At 42.7% G+C, this 19089-nt stretch overlaps 1 non-coding gene and 1 pseudogene across 2 annotated transcripts; one reads left to right on the forward strand and one right to left on the reverse strand.

Moving 5' to 3' along the window:
• Positions 1 to 358: 358 nt before the first annotated feature.
• Positions 359 to 2056, forward strand: LOC116529879 (annotated as a pseudogene). The gene has a single exon (XR_004259723.1). The product of XR_004259723.1 is annotated as a tubulin alpha-1A chain-like (transcript).
• Positions 2057 to 18643: 16587 nt separating this feature from the next.
• Positions 18644 to 18781, reverse strand: LOC116530072. The gene has a single exon (XR_004259818.1). It is a non-coding gene; the product is annotated as a small nucleolar RNA SNORA47 (small nucleolar RNA).
• Positions 18782 to 19089: the final 308 nt, after the last annotated feature.

A 19089-nucleotide genomic window follows, 5' to 3' on the forward strand; every position in this document is an offset into this window, starting at 1 on the left:
CTACCTCAAGCCCTAGACATTAAATAAGAATATCCTACAACCTCGAAGAACTACTTGACCAAATTAGTTCTAAAGACTTAGTTACCAAATGCCTTCCTATGGCCTGGTTAAACATAGGCTTTCTCTCAGGAATTATATACTTGATCTCTCCTCTACTTTCCCTTTTCCTAAATCCAAACCGTCATCGAAAGCTGAAAGAAGGAAGAACTTGAGTCAGCCTGGGAAGGACCTTACCTCGTGCTCCAACCCACTGAAACCACAGTCCAGACAGCAGAAAAAGGATGGACCCATGATACCTGAGTCAAGAAAACATCACCACCTCCAGAGTCATGTGTCATTATCCGAGGGAAAAACCCCCTCAAACTAAAGCTAAGAAAAGCTTGGCAGGTTCTCTTACATCGACCGCCTAAGAGTCGCGCTGTAAGAAGCAACAACTTCTCCTCCTTGTCTCCACCATCTGCTCGACAGCCGCGAAGCAGCAACCATGCGTGAGTGCATCTCCATCCACGTTGGCCAGGCTGGTGTCCAGATCGGCAATGCCTGCTGGGAGCTCTACTGCCTGGAACATGGCATCCAGCCTGATGGCCAGATGCCAAGTGACAAGACCATTGAGGGAGGAGATGACTCCTTCAACACCTTCTTCAGTGAGACGGGCGCTGGCAAGCACGTGCCCCGGGCAGTGTTTGTAGACCTGGAACCCACGGTCATTGATGAAGTTCGAACTGGCACCTACCGCCAGCTCTTCCACCCTGAGCAGCTCATCACAGGCAAGGAAGATGCTGCCAATAACTATGCCCGAGGGCACTACACCATCGGCAAGGAGATCATTGACCTCGTGTTGGACTGAATTCGTAAACTGGCTGACCAGTGCACCGGTCTCCAGGGCTTCTTGGTTTTCCACAGCTTTGGTGGGGGAACTGGTTCTGGGTTCACCTCCCTGCTCATGGAACGGCTCTCAGTTGATTATGGCAAGAAGCCCAAGCTGGAGTTCTCCATCTACCCGGCGCCCCAGGTTTCCACAGCTGTAGTTGAGTCCTACAACTCCATCCTCACCACCCACACCACCCTGGAGCACTCTGATTGTGCCTTCATGGTAGACAATGAGGCCATCTATGACATCTGTCGTAGAAGCCTCGATATCGAGCACCCAACCTACACTAACCTGAATAGATTAATAGGTCAAATTGTGTCCTCCATCACTGCTTCCCTGAGATTTGATGGAGCCCTGAATGTTGACCTGACAGAATTCCAGACCAAGCTGGTGCCCTATCCCGCATCCACTTCCCTCTAGCCTCATATGTCCCTGTCATCTCTGCTGAGAAAGCCTACCATGAACAGCTTTCTGTAACAGAGATCACCAATGCTTGCTTTGAGCCAGCCAACCAGATGGTGAAATGTGACCCTCGCCATGGTAAATACATGGCTTGCTGCCTGTTGTATCGTGGTGACGTGGTTCCCAAAGATGTCAATGCTGCCATTGCCACATCAAGATCAAGCATACCATCCAGTTTGTGGATTGGTGTCCCACTGGCTTCAAGGTTGGCATCAACTACCAGCCTCCCACTGTGGTGCCGGGTGGAGACCTGGCCAAGGTACAGAGAGCTATGTGCATGCTGAGCAACACCACAGCCGTTGCTGAGGCCTGGGCTCGCCTGGACCACAAGTTTGCCCTGATGTATGCCAAGCGTGCCTTTGTTCACTGGTACGTGGGTGAGGGGATGGAGGAAGGAGAGTTTTCTGAGGCCCATGAGGACATGGCTGCCCTTGAGAAGGATTATGAGGAGGTTGGTGTGGATTCTGTTGAAGGAGAGGGTGAAGAAGAAGGAGAAGAATACTAAAGTTAAAATGTCACAAAGGTGCTGCTTTTACAGGGAAGCTTATTCTGTTTTAAACATTGAAAAGTTGTGGTCTGATCAGTTAATTTGTATGTAGCAGTGTATGCTCTCATATACAATTACTGACCTATGCTCTAAAACATGAATGCTTTGTTACAGACCCAAGCTGTCCATTTCTTTGATGGGTTTCGAATAAAGTATTCCCTGTCTTAAAAAAAAAAGAAAAGAAAAGCTTAACTCTCTTTCATTTATTCTATTACTCTTTCCTCTTTTCTCATTCTATTTCTGACCACCTTGTTAACAGTGTTACTGGGTCGGACTCCCCCCATATCATTACCTTTAATACTTGCCTTGTTATACCTTGTGAGAAGGATGAACAATGGCAAAGACAAATCTCTACTTTAGCAAAATATCTCTGTCCCTACAGAGAAGCCACTGACCCTGCATCTTGCTCATAACGGGGGTAATAGGACACCCCAACTTGGGAAATATGCTCTCAATGGGCAGATATCATCTGGACCACCAGAGATCCTGGCTGGACCCCAGAGGGCTGCACCGATCTAAAATCTCACCTCCACCTCACCAAAGGAACCACGCCCTCTAATTGCCAATCTCACTGTTGTAGCCGAGAAACTATCTCCATTAATACCCCTACCTCCATCAACTCTACGCCCTCTTTAGAACGCTTTTATGGCTTAGGAGTAGAGGTCAATGGGTATGATCCTACAGACTTCTTCAAAATGCATTTTATTGACACCCCCCACTTCTTCTAAGCCATCTACCCTGACCAACAACAATGCCGAAGTAGGTATTTTAGAAGTAGGTGATTTGAGGCAAATTCTAGCAATTGAAACAGGATATCAAGATACAAACGCCTGGTTGGAATGGATCAAATATTCTGTCTGCCGATGAAACAAAAGCAATTGTTATGCTTGTGTGCACGGCAGGCCAGAGGCCCAGATTGTCCTCTTTCCACTCAGATGGCCTTCCAGTCAAGGGGACAGGGGCTGCGTGGTAGCTCTCTTCCAGGACTCTACAGCTTAGGGCAATAAATCATGCCAAGCTCTCTCTCTGTTATATCCCGCAGTCCGACACCCTGTGGGTCAGCCCCCAAGGGCCATCCAGCTTCCGTCTCCCAATGTCAATTTCACCGCATTCCTCTCACAGCAAGGAGAAAATCTGGTGTTCCTTGGAAGCTTAAAGGGATAGAGTGAGCTTAAGCCCTTCCAAGAGCTTACCCATCAGTCTGCCCTGAGTCATCTTCGAGTGGATGTATGGTGGTATTGTGGCAGACCGTTACTGGACGTTCTGCCAAGTAATTGGAGTGGCACTTGTGCTCTTGTCCAATTGGCTATCCCTTTCACCCTGGCATTTCATCAATCAGAGAAAAAAAAAATCACAACACCGTAAAATAAGAGAGGCCCCCTTATGGGTCTTTTGACTCCCAAGGTTATTTAGATGCAATTGGAGTCCCACAGGGGGTATCTGATTGATTCAAAGCCCTAGACCAAATAGCTGCAGGATTTGAATCATTATTTCTGTGGGTAACTATTAATAAAAACATAGATTGGATAAATTACATCTATTATAATCAGCAGCAGTATTACAATTACACCAAGGATGATGTCAAAGGAATAGCTGACCAATTAGGACCTACTGGCCAGATGGCTTGGGGAAACAGAATGGCTCTAGACATGATATTAGCCAAATAAGGTGGGGTTTGCGTTATGATTCAAACTCAATGTTGTACCTTCTACCCAAATAATACTGCCCCCAATAGGAGCTTAACAAATGCTTTACAAGTACTTACTGCTTTATCCAATGAACTAGCTAAAAATTCTGGAGTCAATAACCTTTTATGGGATAGCTAGAAAGGTGGTTCAGTAAATGGAAAAGAATCATGGCCTCAATTCTTCTCTGGAAATAGTAATAGGTGTGTTTATTCTTGTCAGATGCTGCCTCATACCCTGCGTTTGTGGACTAGTTCAGAGAATTACAGAAACAGCTATTACCAAAACCTTCCCCAGTTTCTCCCAATCCTATACTAATAGATCCTTTCTCCTAGAAGAACAACAAAGCCAACTCAAGTTAGATAAGTTTGAAGGAGAAAATATATAAATTTAAGAGGGGGGAAATTGTTAAGAACAAATCTGCAAAGGTTTTCCGTTTCTGATTCTTTGTTCTATTCTTTTTTTTTTTTTTTTTTTTTTGAGACGGAGTTTCGCTGTTGTTGCCCAGGCTGGAGTGCAATGGCACAATCTCGGCTCACCGCCACGTCCACCTCCTGGGTTCAAGCAATTCTCCAGCCTCAGCCTCCCGAGTAGCTGGGACTACAGGCACACACCATCATGCCCAGCTAATTTTTGTATTTTTAGTAGAGACGAGGTTTCACCTTGTTGACCAGGATGGTCTCGATCTCTTGACCTCGTGATCCACCCACCTCGGCTTCCCAAAGTGCTGGGATTACAGGCTTGAGCCACCGCGCCCGGCCTTTTCTTTGTTCTATTCTATAATCTTTCCCACTCATCTATCTCTGCTGTGACCAAACATGCCCAAGCATTTCTGGTCACCTATGTAACCGTCCTTCCCGTCAAAAGCCCACCCTTGCCCCTTGATGATGTCAACAGTAGCCAAACGGATTTAGCCTAGATTGTGTGGTCTGACCCCAGCCCAAGTGGGAGGACACAGGAACAGGGTCCGCATTAGGGAAAAACTGCTGCTCTCCTTTGTTCGGTGCCTTGCTTCTGCCTTCCATGCAGAAGTAAACTGCCTTGCTGAGAAAACTTTTGCCTGAGTGTTGGTCCCACTTTCTGCCATCAAGCACTTTTATCACCAACAAACCTGAGTCCTCTTCTATTATTTTATTTTATTTTATTTCATTTATTTTGAGATGGAGTTTCACTCTTATTGCCCAGACTGGAATGCAATGTCGCAATCTTGGCTCACTGCAACCTCCACTCCTGGGTTCAAGCAATTCTCCTGCCTCAGCCTCCCTACTAGCTGGAATTACAGGCATGCACCACTATGCCTGGCTAATTTTGTATTTTTAGTAGAGATGGGATTTCTCCATGTTGGTCAGGCAGGTCTTGAACTCCCAACCTCAGGTGATCCGCCTGCCTTGGCCTCCCAAAGTGCTGGGATTACAGGCATGAGCCACCAAGCCCAACCAAGTCCCCTTTTATTTAGGGAGCTTAAGGTAAGACTGTTTTACATGTTTAGAACCATGCAAAATGAGAAACATTGGTTCTTGGGCCAAACTGAACTGCCTCTGCTGAGCTGGTGATAACACATCCTGAGGAAGAAGAAGAAGAGTGATATCTTTTTAGTGTCAACAAAAAGAGTCAAACACTGTAAAATATTTAAAGACATTTATTCGGAGGCAAATATGAATGACCATGGCCCATGACACAGCCCTCAGGAGGTCCTGAGAACATGTGCCCAAGGCAGTCAGGGTGCAGCTTGGTCTTACACATTTTAGGAAGGCATGAGACATCAATCAAATACATTCGAGAAATACACTGGTTTGCTTCAGAAAGGCAGGACAATTCAAAGAGGGGTGGCAGGGGTGGTGGGGGTGAGGCGTGGTGGTGGAGAGTGGGGAGTGGAGGATGGGGGATGGGGGATGGGAAGTGGGGGATGGGGGTGGTTTCCAGGCTGTAGGTAAATTTGAACATTTTCTGATTGACAATTGGTTGATTTTGTCTAAATACCTGGGATCAATAGAAAGGAAATGTTCAAGTTAAAATAAAGAAATGTGGAGACCAAAGTTTTTTTTTTGTTTTATTCTGTTTTTTATTTTTTTATTGTATTTGGGCTCTGGGGTACATGCGCACATCCTGCATCCTGCAGGATTGTTGCATAGGTACATACATGCCATGGTGGTTTGCTGTCTCCATTCCCCACCACTGTCGCCTATGTCAGGTATTTCTCCTGGTGTTATCCCTCCCCGTCTCCTCCACCCCCCCAACCCCCTGACCTATCTCTGTGGGTGTTGTTCCCTTCCCTGTGCCCGAGCGTTCTCATTGTTCATCACTCACCTATGAGTGAAAATATGCAGTGTTTGATTTTCTGTTCTTGTGTCAGTTTGCCAAGAATGATGGTTTCCAGATTCATTCATGTCTCTACAAAGGACATGAACTCATCGTCTTTTATGGCTGCATGGTATTCCATGGTGTATATGGGCCACATTTTTTTTGTCCAGTCTATTACCGATGGACATTTGGGTTGGTTCCAGGTCTTTGTTATAGTAAACAGTGCTGCAATGAACATACGTGTGCATGTGTCTTTATGATAGAATGATTTATAATCCTTTGGGTATATATCCACTAATGGGATCGCCGGGTAAAATGGAATTTCTATTTCTAGATCCTTGAGGAATCGCCACACAGTCGCCACAATGGTTGAACTAATTTCCACTCCCATCAACAGTGTGAAAGTGTTCCTATTTCTCCACATCCTCTCCAGCATCTGTTGTCTCCAGATGTTTTAATGATCATCATTCTAACTGGCGTGAGATGGTATCTCAATGTGGTTTTGATTTGCATTTCTCTAATGACCAATGATGATGAGCATTTTTTCATATGTTTTTTGGCCACATATTTGTCTTCTTTTGAAAAGTGTACATAACCTTCATCCACTTTTGAACGAGTTTGTTTTTTCTTGTAAATCTGCTTTAGTTCTTTGTAGATTCTGGATGTTAGCCCTTTGTCTGATGGGTAGATTGTGAAAATTTTTTCCCATTCTGCTGGTTGCCAGTTTAAGATTGTTTCTTTTGCTGTGCAGAAGCTCTTAAGTTTAATTAGGTACCATTTGTCTATTTTGACTTTTGTTGCCATTGCTTTTGGTGTTTTAGTCATGAAGTCCTCGCCTGTGTCTATGACCTGAATGATTTGCCTAGGTTTTTTTCTAGGGTTTTTATGGTGTTAGTTCTTATGTTTAAATCTTTAATCTATCTGGAGTTAATTTTTGTATAAGGCGTAAGGAAGGGGTCCAGTTTCAGCTTTCTGCCTATGGCTAGCCAGTTTTCCCAACACCATTTATTAAACAGGGAATCCTTTGCCCATTGCTTGTTTTTGTCTGGTTTATCAAATACCAGATGGTTGTAGATGTGTGGCGTTGCTTCCAAGGCCTCTGTTCTGTTCCATTGGTCTATATCTCTGTTTTGGTACCAGTACCATGCTGTTTTGATTACTGTAGCCTTGATGTGTAGTCTGAAGTCAGGTAGCATGATGCCTCCAGCTTTGTTCTTTTTGCTTAGGATTGTCTTGGCTATGTGGGCTCTCTTTTGGTTCCATACGAAATTTAAAGTGTTTTTTTCCAGTTCTGTGAAGAAGGTCAATGGTAGATTGATGGGGATGGCATTGAATCTATAAATTACTTTGGGAATTATGGTCATTTTCACAATACTGATTCTTCCTAACCATGAGCATGTAACATTTTTCTATCTGTTTGTGTCCTCTCTTATTTCCTTGATCGGTGGTTTGTAGTTCTCCTTGAAGAGATTTTTTACCTCCTTTGTTAGTTGTATTCCCAGGTATTTTATTCTCTTTGTAAGCAATTGCAAATGGGAGTTCGCTCATGATTTGGCTGTCTGCTGTCTGTTATTGGTGTATAGGAATGCTTGTGATTTCTGCACATTGATTTTGTATCCTGAAACTTTGCAGAAGTTGCTTATCAGCTTAAGGAGGTTTGGAGACTACGAGTTTTTTTAAGTCTCATAGTGGCTGCCCTTAGATACAATAGATGACAAATGTTTCCTATTCAGAACTTTTAAAAGGTGATAGACTCTCAGTTACTCTCTTCAGGATTGGAGGGCCTGGAAGAAAAAGATCTAGCTAAGTTAATAGAGATTCTTTATGGAGCAAATTTTTCCCCACAAAGGATTTCAGAGCCATTTCAAAATATGGCAAAGAAACATGTTTTTGGGTAAAAGATTTCGATTTTCTCCTTTGTCTTATAATGTTATATCAGAGTCAGATTTAAAAGTAAGTCAGGACATATAGGGGTAAATAAAACCCATCTTGATGAAAATTTATGGTTTGCAGGCCTTGACTCCCCAGACCCCTTAGACAGGAATTTGGGCAAGATAAAAAAAATCAGAACTTAGTTCTCATTAGTCTTTGCTTCAAGAGAAATTCCTTTGGTGTCTTCATAACAGCTTTCGCAAACATGAAAAGTGCTGTGTGAGGTTGTGTATCATTTCGAGAATGTTCTCAAGCAAATACTTTCTGATTGTTTTTTATTTTATTTTTTGAGACAAAGTCTTGCGATCTTGGCTCACTGTAATCTCCGCCTCCTGGGTTCAAGTGATTCTCCTGACTTGGCCTCCTGAGTATCTGAGACTACAGGTATGCACCACCAAACCCAGCTAATTTTTCATATTTTTAGTAGAGATGGGATTTCACCGTGTTGGCCAGGATGGTCTCCATCTCTTGACCTCATGATCTGCCCGTGTTGGCCTCCCAAAGTGCTGGGATTACAGGTGTGAGCCACTGTGCCCGGCCTGATTGTTTTTTATATTGTGTACTCTGTGCAAGAAAAAGCACCTTCAGATGTTAGGTTTTCACTCAGATTCTTTTTTTTTTTTTTTTTGAGACGGAGTTTTGCTCTTGTTACCCAGGCTGTAGTGCAATGGCATGATCTCGGCTCACCGCAACCTCTGCCTCCTGGGTTCAGGCAATTCTCCTGCCTCAGCCTCCTGAGTAGCTGGGATTACAGGCACGCGCCACCATGCCCAGCTAATTTTTTGTAGAGACGGGGTTTCACCATGTTCACCAGGATGGTCTTGATCTCTTGACCTCATGATCCACCCACATTGGCCTCCCAAAGTGCTGGGGTTACAGGCGTGATCCACCGCCCATGGCCCAGATTCTTTATTAAATCATTTTCTCATAGGTAAATTGAAATTTCGTGATAAAGGATGTTAAATAAGTACATATTTGTGGTTGCTAAACCTAGGAAAATGCATAGGCAGAGCACAAAAAACTAAGATTTCTAGATGAAGAAGGTGAGTTCTTCCCTTCTTATAAGCCAGGATGATCACCTGTGAACTCCGCATAAATGTCAGATATAACAGTGTAAGTAAACTCTTGGTGGGTGTCACAGATCGGAAGGAACTTCAGGATGCAGGGAGGTGACACTTCTAAGTTAGAGAAACACAAGAAGGCCCTTTGGAAAACTTTTAAGATAAAAATGATATCACTAACAGTAAAATGTTTGTATCATATTTAGAAACAAATGTAAGTGAACTTCTGGGGTAGCCTGTTTTACAGATTAAAAAGTAAAACATGCTGAGTGACTTAGGCCCCTGAACTCAAATTCAGGAATGATTACTTACGTATTCAGCAGAGGTTAAGTGGTACACAAAACACCCTATAAATGGGTCCTGCCCTCAGAGGCTTGGACAAGAAGACCTGGTTTCTGAGAACAGCTCTGTTATTAAAAAGCCATACAGCTTAGTCTATGAAAGTTTTTTGGCCAAGATGGTATTTAAAAAGCTTTCAGTTGTGGGTGCCTCCAAATGGGGTATGTATGCATCTTCTCTTTGCCAGAGTCCCCACACTACTATTAATTATATCAGACTTTCATGTTACCTGCCTGGCCCAGTCCCTGCTACCATTTGAATTTCTGACACTTGACAGGAGGAGGGACAATGACATAACCCTGGGACAACTGCAGCATCCCGGGGGTAGGCACAGGAATAAGAAGTAACCAGCAAAGAAAGATAGAAGATCGCTAGGGGAAAAAATTCTATTTTGGAAACAAAAGGTCTTTCAGTACAGAGATGAAATTGCTACAGAAAGTTCAAATAGAATGAGAACAAAGGGTTGGCAATGAGGAGATTACTGGTAGCGAAGAAAAGTTCCAGTGTAGTAGAGTTGGGACAAGAATCAGGCTAAAATCATGTTAAGCAATGCGAGGGGTTGAAATAGGACTAATAGCTAGTGTAACTTTGATTATAAAGTCACGATTCTGACTTTGAATTCAACACTCCCAATGATATGTAGCGATCATCATCAAGCTTATGCATTTCCAGAAAAAATAAACTTTCAGTGATGAATCTTAGCTACATTATCATACTGATTCAGGCTGATAGAAGGATCTTAATGGGGTCACTGAGGAATATAAATGAGATGCCAAGTAGAAAACATGTTAATTTCTTGGCACAAGGATGCCGGAGGTGTTCTAGAAACTGCTGATGCATTTTACATGATTGCTTAATTTCAGGAAATCCTGACTCATTGCCCCTATAGGATAAGAAGCAAAGGCTGGTCTCAATTTACAATCCTACAAACCAGCTTTGAGTAGAGCTTAGAGTATTCCTGGCAGCAATATATTTGTTCAGTGCCTATTTTAATTTGAAAATGTTTTGGTATATGTATATTTTATTTTCTTTGAGAAAAAGCAGGCTTTATCTGGAATGTTCTGAAAACCGTTATGACTAAATGGGTAAAGTAACGCCTCCTCACTTAACTTTTGAATGGACGTGAAATGCCATCATGAAATCTACACAGTCAACCATAGAGCCCTGGAAAAATGGTCCAGATGAAGCTTGAATAAAGAAAAAGAAGAGAAAGTTAGAACTAGTTTGCTAGCATTGGGTAATGAAAGAAGCAGCATGCTACTAATAATGTCACTGAAATGCAACAATTTTATTATTTAATATTCTCAATAATGTGTTCATCATAGTTGTTATTAACCCTACTTCACATAGAATAACATGAAGAGGAATAATTAGAAAATTTAGCTGAAGTCACATGGTAAACCAGTGAAGGTCCAAAGTTAGACTTCAAATAGGATCAGTGTCACTCCAGATTTGTCTTCCATCTACTCCCTCTCCTACCTTCCTCAGCAATGATTCCAAACCTTCCTTACAAGCCTATCATGCAGCCCTTAGCTGCTCTCTCAAATCCTGATGAATGGCCTTGCATCCCACATGGCTGAGACGGCCGAGGTCCTTCTCTTTCCATGCTATCTGGTTGTGTGCACTCTTGCCCATCCTCATCTCTTTTCCCCCAGGCTCTCTTCCTTCCAAGTGAAGCCAAGCACGCATGCATTTGACCCACTGCCTCTCCCACATACTTTTTTTTCCTCCTTCTTCGCTGGCATCTTCTTCTCAGCTTATAAACATCTCAAGTGTTTCCCAGGTTAAAAAACTCTTCCTTTGATTCTCAAAGCCAATCTAACTGTAACCTCTTATTCAAATTTCGCCAGTTATCTCTACTTCCCACCTCCCCATTTCTCTTCAATTCACTTATCTCCCCACTGCCCTGAAATCTGGTTTCCTCTGAATTGTGTCCCTCCACCCCATCCCAAAATTGTATGTTGAAGTCCTAATTTCCAACACCTCAGAATATGACTGTATTTGGAGATCGGGTCTTTAAAGAGGTAATTAAGTTGAAATGAGTTCACAAGGGTAGGGCCTACTTTAATATGACTGGTGTCCTTTTAGTAAGTGATTAGGACACATACACGCACAGATGGACAACTGTGTGAGGCTATGTGAAGACACTGAGAGAAGACGGATACCTGCATGTCAAGCAGAGAGGCCTCCGAAGAAACCAACCCTGTTGACACCTTAATCTCTGACATCTAGCCTCCAGAACTATGAGAATATTATGTCCTGTTGTTTAAGCCACACAGTCTGTGGTACTTTGTTACAGCAGCACTAGCAAACTAATCCAGGCAGTTTGAAAGAGTTCTTCCTAAGGTCAACAATGACCTTCCAATTGTTCATTCCAAAAATAGAATGAACATATTTTCAGTTCTCATTCTACTGGAATGTTCTTCTGTATGTGACATGAAAGACCAATGCACTGATGTCCCTGATACTCTTTTGGGCCTCTTTGTTGCCTTTCATTTCCTTTCTTTTCCACGGGTTCTTTCCATCTCATACATTGACGTTCTCCTGGATCCAGCGCTACACTACTGCTCTTTTCATTACATTCGTCTCTAGGATGATCTCATCCTTTCTTATGGTTTTAATATAGCGGACTCAGAAATTGGAAGGGAGGCTCTAAAATTAGTGTGTAAGGCAAAACTATTGCATGTAAATTTACCCTTGAAAATCCCTTAGCAAAGTACTTAGAATTAGACATGGTACAACAAAGTGCTTATCTGTTAGTGATGTGGGGAACTGAGATAAAATGAGGGAAGAGACTCACATTTTCCATTGCAAGCTCACTTTGGTGCATACGCCGAGTGGAGAAATTACTCTATTCAATCTGTTTTCCTTCTTTCCATTTTGCCATCTGCATTTGACTGAATCTGTGGAGGTTAAATGCAGATGCGACCAATCGCATTGTACTGGCATACTTGCTTATCCTAAACCTCTCTCTCTCAGACCTTTCTTCTGAGCGTCAGACACATACAGCAACTTCCACCTGAACATCTCCCCGTGGAAATCTCAGGCTTCTTAAGTTCAAATTCAGAAAAGATGCCTTCATTTTTCCCTTAACTGGCCCTTTGTCCTGATTTCTCAGTGTGAGCGTCCATGAGTCAGTGAAGTCATCCGTGATGTTTCCCTTTTCCTCCTCATCCACAAAAAGAGGTTGCAAATGGATCTGTGGGCCTAAAATCATGGTTGGCTTCCACTGAGGTTGGAAAGAATTTAAATTTGTTGCCACTATTTAAAAATAAGGATGTTTTGCATTTTAAATGCCAAATTCTAGATTCTTTTGAGAAACTATAATATTTGGTAAGAGTGGACCCATACTCCAGTATAGCCAAGATCAGCTAGAACAGAGAAGCAGCTGTATTTTTTTTTTTTTTTTTTTGAGATGTAGTTTTGCTCTGTTGCCCAGGCTGGAGGGCAGTGATGCAATCTTGGCTCACTGCAAACTCCACCTCTCGGGTTCAAGTGATTCTCCCACCTCAGCCTCCCAAGTAGCTGGGACTACAGGTGTGCGCCACCACACCCAGCTAATTTTTGATTTAGTAGAGACGGGGTTTCACCATGTTGGCCAGTTGGTCTCAAACTCCTGACCTCAAGTGACCCACATGCCTCGGCCTCCCAAAGTGCTATGGTGATAGGCATGAGCCACCACACCCGGCTGCAGCTGTCTTCTTTAGGTGGGGCATGCCTTGTGCATCTGTCACTACTTATAATCTTTTCTTGAGTCTCTGAACTTGTTTATGTTACCTGACTGGCTCCTATAGGCATTTTAATTTAGAACTATCAATATACTTTTATATCTATCTTCTCCTTTCAGTCCTCACTAATATCCTGCCCCATCTCCATCATTGCTTTCTTGGGCTACTGAAATAGCCTCCAAACTGGTCCTTCTTCCAATTCATCTGCAGCAAAACCCATTTAAAATACATATGTGATCATGCCACAATGCCACACATGTGCTCAGGAACCTTAAGTATCCCTCGTCCTACAATGGTGTTTTTCAAACTACAGTCTAAGGATTTTCTTTCTTTCTTTTTTTTTTTATAGAGATGGGGTTTCACCATGTTGGCCAGGATGGTCTCGAGATCCTGATTTTGTGATCTGCCCACCTCGGCCTCCCAAAAGTGCTGGGATTACAGGCATGAGCCAGTGTGCCCGGCCTAAGTATTTTCTATATTACGATTACCTATGGTGCTTGGACAAATGCAGATTACTGTGTCCAACCCAGATTTACTGAGCTAGAAGCTCTGGGATTAGGGCCTTAGATTCTGTACTTTTTAGTAACTTTCATAGGAAATACTAATATACTCTACATTTTAAGACCCACTGATGTATAGAGTAAATAAAACCCAAGCTTCTTAATATGCATTGATGAGTTCCTGAGAAGTTCCTTGTTAAACTTAAGCCATAATTTACACATATTAAATTTTGTCTTGTAAAGAAAATATGTGATGTGTTACTCAATAAAGAATCCTTAAAAATGTAGTTCTTTTAAAATTTGCTTATAAAGTGTGGGCAATGTGACCTTAATGTGGCACAGACTCTAATACCAACAGCTGGTAATTCATAGCCGTAGAAGAAGGAGACATTGAGAAGATCAAAATCCAAATAAGTCTTTCAACTCATACTCGGAGAAATCTTAGAGGGCTTCCCCTGGACAAGAGTACAGAGCTCCAATGTACTCAGTGGTCATGAGAAAAATCAACAAAATGCCAAATATTAAAAACAAAGGCAGAGGGTCAATATTTACAGATGACTGGCACCATGAAGTATAAGATGTAGAGGCAAATTTATATCCTATTCCAGGACAAGGCACAGGGAGAGAAGAAATAAAAGTCAATCGCCAAAGGGAAAAAATGACATGAAATTAAAAGAATCCCCAATTGCTGGCCGGGCTCAGTGGCTCCCGCCTGTAATCCCAGCACTTTGGGAGGCCGAGGTGGGCAGATCACAAAATCAGGATCTCGAGACCATCCTGGCCAACATGGTGAAACCCTGTCTTTACTAAAAATGCAAAAAAATGTAGCTGGCCGTGGTGGCTTGTGCCTGTAATCTCAGCTACTCAGGAGCCTGAGGCAGGTGAATCGCTTGAACCAGAGAGTCGGAGGTTGCGGTGAGCTGAGATCACGCCACTGCACTATAGCCTGGTGACAGAGTGAGACTGCATCTCAAAAAAAAAAAAAAAATCCCCAATAATTGTTGGTACCCTTTTCTCCTGCTCATGGCTACTCACTGCCAAGTACCAAAGTTCTAGCCACATTCATATCAAAATGGAAATCTGAAGATGCCATTTGCTTTGCTCTTGATAGTGATCTATTGAAAATAACTGAGAACAAATCCTTTAGCATTCTCAAACACACTCACTTAAGAACTGAGGTGTTAGATCATGTTTTTTGTTCGTTTTTTTTCTGGTTTACAAATAACTACATAATGTCAGACAGGATAAAATGCCTGGCTACACTGAGAACAAATGACATCCATCATTTTCTCCTGTTCCAATAGAGAAATAACTCTGTTGAAAAAAAATACATTAATTTGACAAGAGGTATTTCTTCCAGAGCTATGCTGGTTTATTACCCAGTAACTTTTCCACTTCTGTTGGCAAATCAATTATAAAACATATTTTTCCCACTATTGTTCTGCCTTTCAGAAACTTCAGAACCAGTCAACATCACTGTTTATACTCTAAAGATGCAGGGTTTTTTTCATCTGTTAAGTCTTTTCTTGTAAGCAGTGTTGAGTGACTCATTTAATCAGCTTTGAGGGTATATACTATGTACAACTAAATGTAAACATAATCCCATACATTACTGCAAATGAGGAAACCACCACCATGTTGGCAATGGCACTTTGGCTCGGTGGCTATGAGGAGGAGACTGTCAAAATTTTGTCCAGTATCACCGACTGATTGTATTAGTCCATTCTTGCATTGCTATAAAGAAATACCTGAGACTGGGTAATTTATAAAGAGGCTTATTTGGCTCACAGTTCTGCAGGCTGTACAGAGAGTGTGATTCTGGCATCTGCTTGGCTTCTGGGCAGTCCTCAAGAAACTTACAATTGTGGCAGAAGACAAAGGAGCGGATACTTCACATGGCCAGGAGCAGGATGAACGTAGACACGGGGAGATGCTACACACATTTGTTTTTTGAACCAAGGTCTTGCTCTGTTGACCAGGCTGGAGTGGAAGTGGCACAGTGTCAGCTCACTGCAGCCTTGACATGTAGGCTCAAGTGATCCTCTCACCTCAGCCTCCAGCATAGCTGGGACCACAGGCTTGCACCACAATGTCTGGCTATTTCTTTGTATTTTTGATAGAGATAAGGTTTTGCCATGTTGCCCAGGCTGGTCTTGAACTCCTGGACTCAGGCAATCCACCTACCACAGCCTTCCAACTGCTGGGATTACAGGAGTGTGCCACCATGCCCAGCTGCTACACACTTTTAAACAACAAGATCTCATGATAACTCAGTTTCATGAGAACAGCACCAAAGGGATGGTGCTAAACCATTCATAAGAATTCATCCCTATGATCTAATCATCTCCCACCAGGCCCCATCTCCAACACTGGGGATTACAATTGAACATGAGCTGTGGGTGGGGACAAAGTCCCAAACCATATCACTGATAATCTCTAAACATAGGTTGTATATAGAGCCTCTAGCAGTCTAGATTTATGTTGATCTTTTCCTTGCAAATCTTTATAAGTTCAAGTTAATCATTAATGCACAGAATGTTACAAAAGGTGAATTCACGCTTTCTAGAGAAACAGAGCTGACAGAATCTATTTCTTTCCATAACTAAATACATTTTAAGTTTTTTTTTTTTTTTTTTTTTTTCCTATTTGAAGGAATTGGTTCATGCAATTGTGGGGATTGAGAAGTTTGAAATCTGTAGGATAGTCCAGCAGGCTGCAAATGCAGTTAGTAGCTGATGTAGCAGTTCTGAGTCTGAAATCTGTAAGGAGGGCCAGCAGGCTGGAAACTCATGCGGGGTTTCTATGTTACAGTCTTGAGGCAGAATTCCTTCTGCTTTGGGAAAGCTCAGTCTTTATTCTTAAGGTCTTCAATTGATTGAATGAGGCCTACCTACATTATAATGGTAATCTGCTTTTATAAATGTTAATCATGTCTAAAAATTACCTTCACAGCAATATCTACATTAGTGTTTGACCAACAGTTGGGTACCATAGGCTAGCCAAGGTAACACATCACAAAAGAGAATGTCAAACTATTTAAAACAAACCACTGGACTCATGAGTATGATGTTCATTTATACCACTTACAGATTAGGAGACCAGATATACAGAATTATTGACTTGTGTAGGGAGGGGAGTGGGAAGGTGTCCTACACTAGTTCTGCTTTAAGGTTGAGAGGGTCTTGTGTGAAGATAACTTAGAGATGTTTATATAGCATTGGAAATTACCTTACAAACCTGATGAAACTGCTTTGCTCTAATTAAAAATCTAGGAGGTAAGTTCTTGTTTCCAGTTAAATCATTGGAGTGCCTGACCAATGGATAGACCCAGAGCTACAGGTAACAACTCAGAATTTCTCAAACAGTCCTAAAAGTAAATCTGAAGTGAGAAAAATGCCCCTTAAGGCAAAAGAAACACATACAAAAAAAAAAAAAATCACCCAAATGCATTGAGTAGATGAGTAGGTGTGGAAGTTTTCAAACAGGGCTCTAAGATTTTTTTGACACCCCTTTATGTCCCCTTCTCCTGAATCTGGGCTTTGTGACTGCTTGACCCATAGAAGATGGTAGAAGTGACACTGCCATTTCTGGGCCTACATCTTAAGAAACTGGCGGTTTTCACTTTCAGCCTCTTAGGATGCTTACTTTTGGAACCCAGTCACCATGCTGTGAGGAAGCCCAAGCTGCTTAATGAAAAGGAAGTGACAGCCAGTATCAGTTTGCCAGCTGTGTGAGTAATCCATCTTGGACAGGCATATGCCAGCCCCCAGTTGAGCTACTCCAGCCAATATCTTGTAGATCACAGATAAGGGCTCCTCTAATTTGAGCCCTGCCCAAATTAGATTTGTAAGTCACATAAATAATGTTTTTTCTTTTTTTCTTTTTTTTTTTAATTTTTGAGACAGGGTCTCATTGTGTCGCACAGTCTGGAGTGCAGTGGTGTGCTCATGGCTCACTGCAGCCTCAACCTCCTGCGCTCAAGTGATCTGCCCACCTCAGCCTCCTGAGTAGCTGAGACTATGGGTGTGCAACACCACAACCAGGTAACGTTTTATTTTTTGTAGAGGCGGGGTCTCACTATGTTGCCCAGACTAGTTTTGAATTCCTGGGCTCAAGTAATCCTCTCACCTCAGCCTCCCAAAGTGCTGGGATTACAGGTGTGAGCCAACGCCCACTGGATGTTTTAAACCAGGGATGTGCAATCTTTTGGCTTCCCTGGGCCACATGGGAAGAACAGTCTTAGAGCACACATAAAATAAATCTAATACATAAAATAGCAGGTCACGCGGCAGACAAAACCTCTTGGGACACCAGGTTTGTGAAAGAAGTGGCTTTTTATCGGGCCAGGAGTCTCAGCAGACTTGCATCTCAAGAAATGAGCTCCCCAACTAGAAAATCCTGGCCTCTTTTAAAGGCTCATAATCTTAGGGGATACATTTGAGAGGGTCATGATCAATGAGGTAAGCGACGGGTGCGTGCTTAGGTGGGGGTCTAATCATGATTAAGCAAGAACAACGCCTTCCAGGGAGGATTCCTCCATACCAGGCCTGCCATCTATAGATAGGATAGGAACTAGGGTTGGGGGTTTAATCTTTAACTTCCAGGTCCAGCAAGTAGCACCGGTTTTGTCTCCTCCACTGACCTTGTGCCTTCTATTTTCAACTTTCACCTCTCCTTTTGAAATGCAGTGTAGAAGGATAAGGGGAAGTGGTCTTGGACGTTTAAGAGAAAAGGGTCTCCTTCTTCAGTCTACCTAAAAATATTTAATGAGCTAAAAAAAAAACCGCAAAAAAAATCTTATGTTTTAAGAAACTATGAATTTATGTTGGGCTGCATTCAAAGCTATCCTATATTAAAACAGGCTGGATAACCTTGTTTTAAACCATTAGGTTTTTTTTTTTTTTTTAAGTACTGCTTTGCATTCTGATATGCTTTCTTGAGTTAAGCTTGGAAACTGCACATAAACCCACAGATTCTCTTACTTGTGCCAAAGTCTGAGAGTCATTCTTACTGATGTGCTCCTAATAGTGCCAGAGGTGACCAATTACTGTCATGCTTTTTCCTCTCTGAGTTTTTTTTAAAAACTACAATGCCCAGAGGGAGCGTTGCACAGGTGAATGCCATCTGTTAGGAGTTAAAGTGGGCACAAGGGTGAGAAGCAGTGATTTTGACATCTTCATCCTTTGACCTCACCTGAGCTAGGGACATGCAGCATCACAAATGTTGGCCAGCACAGCACTGCCCCTCCAAAGGTGGCAGGAGGACATCCTCTGCCTGGGCAGCCCTTCCATTTTGGAGGTCTTAACCGGTACAAGGCAGCACGGAGCAGAACTGCCTCACCTTCTCAGTCCTCCACTTAAGGGTGTTTTTTAATGCAGCAGCAGAAACTAGACCAGAAGAGGCTGGACTGGGCTCTGGGCTGTGCCTGTACAGGTAAGATTGATGGAGTGGATAGGCAAGGGACAGAGCTGGACAAGAAGATTTTCTTTTTCTTTTCTTTTTTTTTTTTTTTTTTTTTTAAGACAGAGTCTCGCTCGCTGCCCAGGCTGGAGTGCAGTGGCACGATCTCTGCTCATTGCAACCTCTGCCTCCCAGATTCAAGCAATTCTCCTGCCCCAACCTCCCAAGTACTTGGGATTACAGGCACCCACCACCACGCCCAG

Source organism: Sapajus apella, unplaced genomic scaffold (assembly GCF_009761245.1).
Source record: "Sapajus apella isolate SASKATOON/1434 unplaced genomic scaffold, GSC_monkey_1.0 scaffold64, whole genome shotgun sequence".
NCBI classification, from domain to species: Eukaryota; Metazoa; Chordata; class Mammalia; order Primates; family Cebidae; genus Sapajus; species Sapajus apella.